Consider the following 5,983-nt stretch of genomic DNA (forward strand, 5'->3'; position numbering starts at 1 on the left):
ATAAGTAGAGAAGGAATGGAGTGATGAAATTGAATTGTCCGATATGAGAACGTCCTTTTGGTTCTTGGAGTCTCATTGTATATATGTATAGTATTCCTTCTTGATTTCATTTTATGTTTATTACTGTTTAAGCTTTATTTGGTGATATCTATATCTCATGCGTGCTTAAATAACACGAGGACTTTAGAAAACAATACAAAGAGAAGCATCCCTATAACAAATCTGCTGCCACTGTAAGTGATTTCTATGTATTCTGATTTAGTAGTAATGACTGATTGTCTTCTGAGTAGTGAGTAATTATGAGACTCAATGCTTTGATTAGGTTTGGAAGGCTGGTGGTGACAAGGGGAAATTGATGTCTGATGCAGTATGGGTTTACTTCAAAATCAGATTATTCAATTCTCCACGAGGACAGAGATATATCTACTGATTGTATCCATTTATTCTAAAATGATTAATTATTGTTCCAGGACAAAGCTCCTTTTATTGCAAAGGAAGAGAAACGGAAGACCGAGTATGAGAAGACTCTCCAGGTATGCAACAAAAAAATGTGATTATCGAAACAAAACCTTTTACATGAATTGCCGATTACATTTTTATTTAAAATCGAATTCATTCAAAATGATTTGATAGAACGAATGAGCGGTGATAAAGAATAGAGTGACAAATCTAAATCTGAAGTTAATGATGAAAATGACGATGAAGATGGCGTGTTTCATTTCTTGCCCCAGTGGATTCCTAGTGCACCATAACAAAGTTTTGTATACTTTATGTGGACTTGGCTTCCGTCAATTGGTTGATATATCCTTGTATAAGTATTGCAATCATTATGCTAACTTTAGACCCATAGATTTTCCCATGATCGGGTGGTACCTCTGCTTGTTCCGCCTAGATTTGGTCAAGTGTTTCTTGTCTCTTACGGTGCCGTTTCGACCAAGGCATCCCAAGATGAAGCTATTTGAGGGCATGCAAGCTTTCTTTGGTGAAGAATATTATATGTGCAGATTCCAGATTTGGTTTCTATGAGTTGAGCTTTACTGTCACTTGCCATTTTTATTATATTTTCTATTTTTTTCAAGGAAATATCTTTAATTTCGATAATTACGATTATTCACAGATTATATCCTAATATATATATTTTTTATTAAAACAAAAGCCATATCCTAATACTTGAGCAACTAGTTTTATGTATTATAGACATTGACAAAAATTTATAAATTATTATCAAAGTTAGGATCAGTATCTGATTCCCATAATTTACGAATTCTTGCGATTGTTGGAATGGAAAGTAACAGATGTGGTTGAATATAGGATGATTAATTGATCGAAATATTTTATAGTATTTTGATTAATATATATATATATATATATATATATATATATATATATATACTAGTTTACTCATTAAACAAATATTCAAGTAGGGTACAACATTACAGTTAACATTAACTAATAAACCGCTTCAACACCATGGTGCTCTATATCTATCTTCTTATTATTTTGAAATTAAGAACTTGAAAACTACATGTATATTATCTGTCTTTTTCTCTTGAAACTGAGTCATGAATTTTATTTTGTAACTGACAGCAAAGATGGGGCTGTCATTTGTCCTGACCAAGGAGGATGTTCAGAATCTGAAGTAAGCTTTCTATTTCGACATTCCCGTGTCAACTTGATTTCGTGTGTTTAGTCTGAACTTTTCTGACAAGACATTTATATATTTATCTGGTGTTCAGGTAATTTATCAAATTGAGGATTTGGCCTTTGTTTTGATTGTTTTAGTATCATTTTCTTTCTGGAGTTTAGGTACAGATTAACTATTTATAATTTTCATGGTAAATTAATTGAAGTAGCATAACTCAAAGATTTGAGTAACAGATGTTGCATTCCAAAACGCATAATTGATTAAGTTTAGTCACATGTATACTGAAAAGTAAAATTGTGTAGTTGTAAATTTAATCTAATAAAATTTAAAACTTATTAGCTATTTGTGATGAATGTGGAGATGTTTGGGATTTGAGCTCCTCTCTAGCTCCATTTATATTGTCGTGAATTTATTTACACACAATTTTCAAAGTTTAATTCCCCATTATTCATTTATGTCTTAAGCCTGGTGCATTTCAAGGAGAGGTCCTCTGTTTTCTGCCATGTTCGATCCTTTGGGTACCGTTGTAGTTACCGTTCTTTCTTTTGTTGTTCTGCACGAAGAGTTTGCTTCTCCTTAATGGGAATTTTTTTTCTTCAATAATCTGTCTTTTTTTATACATTAATTTTTTTAAATTTTGTTCCAGTATATTAACTTTTCTTGTTTAATTAAAGTATCTGAACATAAGAAAAACACAGGATTGGATATTAGTTTTCAGATTTCATTTTCATTAATTTTGAAGTACTAGTGAGTTTACTTGCGTGATGAGCGTCAAGAAATGCAACAGTTTGGAAATGACATTGATGTTGCGACCATTTAGGGTATGGGAGGTGAAACTTACGTGGTTGATACAAATTATAGATAAAAATTCATATGGAGGACCTTATGTTCAGGGTGGATGATGTTAGAAACTGCTGTGTTTTGTGTTCTTCAAATCTGCTTAGATGTGGAAACATTTATACTCAATGTTACTATATATGCGTCAATTGGCATTCCAAATGGCAGACCATAAAATTAGCTTGATGGGATCTTTTAGAAATTTTAATGCTCGATCTGCACCGACTTAATTTACTTCTTGTGTTTTTGTAGAAGAAGATAAGAATGATGTGAAAGAAAATGTTGATGTTATACTGTTGTTGATACTCTTCGAAACATTACAATTTATATTGTAAACATAGTTGTCTATAATTTATTTATATGCTGGTGTTCTTTAAGTACTATTTTGCTAGGGAGATGTCACGCGGTCTTTGTTGCTTAGTTCGATTCTTTGTTTATCTTCTAAGATAGTTCAGTCATATGCGGATTGTTTGGATAACTGTATTGGAAATTTACTATCAATCCCAGTATATTTGTTTTATGGATTTGAATTCCAGAATTTTGACATCTTTTCTGCTACTTGAATTCGGCAGATAGTCTGCAGAGGATAATCCAAGTTAATTTATATAGATTAGTTCATAACTCGATCTATTGGAAAGTTCCGAGTTAATTTATATAGATTAGTTCATAACTCGATCTATATATATTCTAGTGTAGATTGATTTAGAATTTAGACTAAGAATATTGATTTGTAATATTGAAAAATTGTATATTAAATTTTATTTTAGAAATTTAAAATTATTTTTCATTTGTAATGTTGAGGACAACAAATAATAACTGTTGTGAAAATCAAATTAAGACAACGGTTTAAAATTGTTGTAAAAACAACATACGACAACGGTTTTAAAATGTGGTTGAATAATAAGCAAACACCTACATAAGACATCGGTTTTAAAATGTGGTTGAATAATGTCTACGGCAACGGATATAAACTGTTGCAAATCTGTTGTGGTATGTCAGCATAGACAACAGTTTATAACCGTTAAAGGCAACCTAAGACAACGGTTATAAACTGTGGTCAAATACTGTGTACGACAACAGATGTTTACTGTTGCATATCCGTTGTCGTATGTTAGAATCCACAACGAATATAAACCGTTGTTGTATGTTAGACTTTCGACAACACCTTAAAGTACAACGGTTTTTTGACCCCTACGACAACGGATTATATCCGTTGTCGTTTCCCGTTTTTCTTGTAGTGATTTTTGTATCATGGGTCGAGAGTCTGCTACACAAAAGAGAGTCGGTGATCTAGTTCATCAATCAGATGACATTTTATCGAAACATGGGCTTTGATCCACCATTTCCACCACCTCCGCAATAGAAGCGTTTTTGGTCGATGCTCAAAATTGTTAGGGGAGTTCTCTACTTATCCCTATATTTTTCTTGTTTTAGTTGAGCATGTATGTATGTCATTGAGGACAATGCCTGATTTAGGTGTGGGAGGTTTTTAGGGATTTTTGTTATTCTATTTTCGCTTATTGTTTCTCTTTTCTGAGTTCTGGATACTTCTGACACTGATCCCTTCTGAAGAAAAAAAAAATTCTTTTTGCATTTTTTTTGCTGCATTGTGGGTAGTTGCTCTTGATAATTGGTTGAAAGGACAAATGTATGGGTCTAACACATAGCCATCTTCTGTGGTGAGATTTGAGCCAAGGACCAATCACTGTACCATGCTCTGTTTTCTTTATTGTGTGTTTGTCATGCATTGTTGATTTTTCTAGAACTTGCATTGTTATACATGTTCTCATTAACCCCTTTGGTGGATTGAATGCATTGTTCAAAAATTAAGGGCCCTAGGTTAAAACCAATTTTTTTTCATATCCCCCAGCTTTGAGCCTACCTTTATGCATATACCCTTAGTGAGCCAATTTTGAGCCTGATCCTTTTCTTTGAAAAATACCCACACTACAAACCATGAATATCCTTTCTTTATTGATTATCCCATTTTTGAACCTTGAATTGAAAAATCATGTAAACTTTTCACATAGGACACTATTTGAAGCAAAAGCTGTGAAAAAATGTGGAGACTTAGTTACTCATGCTCCGAGTCTTAAAATTCTCTTTTCTACATTTCAAATTCCCGAAAAAAAATGATGAAAAAAATAAAAATAAAAAAGGTAAAATACGGGAAAGAAAAAAAAAGTCAAAAAGGAAAAGAGAAGAGAATAAAAAATTAAGAGTGATGAATGATTTTATTAGATGTTAAGATTTTAAGGAGCTGAAGATGAATAATTGGGTGAATTGGTGTTTGTGGAAGGATTTATATGATTATTTCAATTCTATTAGCCATTTTATCCTTTTATCCTACCTTTTCCCTAGCCCCATTACAACTATATTTAAGCCCTTTGATCGTGCATTTTAATTCATTCATTTGGTGGAAAAGACGTAATATATTTGCAAGCTTATGGTTAAAAATCTTCTATGTTTTGACATGAGCGTTTTCTTTGATATATATATATACATCAAAAATTTTTTGTTGAGTGCAATGAGTGAATCCCGTGAGGAGTTGTTGGACCTTATGCATTTTAATTTCAATACAATTGATTGAGTTGATTGTCTATGATGTTGGTGTGAGAATTTCTTCTTTTGGCTTGTTGTGATGCATGAGATGCATGAATATTTGTTTGAGATTGGTTGAGGAAGAGAAAGGAGGATGATGAGTTGGGATGATATATTGAACTATTATATGCTTGAGGACAAACATGGTTTAGGTGTGGGAGATTTTGATAAGTTCATAATATTTATATTTTTAATATCATATTTCTAGTGTTTTTTATCTTTTGCATATGATAATTGGTGCATTTTTGTCGTGTTTTGTATTTGAAGGAATTTTGATGATCTTGGACAAAATTTGGGCTAAAAAGTTGAATTCTATCACATTTGGAGTTGCCAAGAGAAATTTTGAGAAATTGGGCAAACTAGAAGAGGTCGTGAAGCAAGGCGTGGGCGCGCTGTGTTACTACGCTTTTACTGTCCGGTGAGAATTGAAGATTTCAGATTTGAGAAGGAAATACCATATTTGAGGAATTATAAATATGTATTTAATTTATGGAAGAATTTTGAAGAGAAGATTTTCTTTTGGATAAATATTGCTGGAGATTTGTTTTTTTTATTTAAAAAATTATCAAGATTATCTTGTAGATAATCTTATCTTTTTCCTAGATTTTTTTTTCCTTTTCTCCTAGGATTTAGACGTTAGTTTTAGTTTTTAGGGTTTTTCTAGAGATTCCAGATTCTTGCATCTTATTCTGCACGCTTCAGACGGCCAGGGAGAAACTTTTTCTCTCTTTTCTTCTTCATAATTTTTAGGTTTGATCGTTTGTATTTTTAGGAATTATGAAGCCAACTATGCTTGGCTAAGTTTTTATTTTTGATTCAAGGAATATTTCTTGTATTTCAATTTATCACTGTGAGGTTTTTTGTTTAAATTGATATTCTTGTTTGTTTCTAGTATTTGTT

Source organism: Henckelia pumila, chromosome 2, assembly GCF_033568475.1.
Source record: "Henckelia pumila isolate YLH828 chromosome 2, ASM3356847v2, whole genome shotgun sequence".
NCBI lineage: Eukaryota > Viridiplantae > Streptophyta > Magnoliopsida > Lamiales > Gesneriaceae > Henckelia > Henckelia pumila.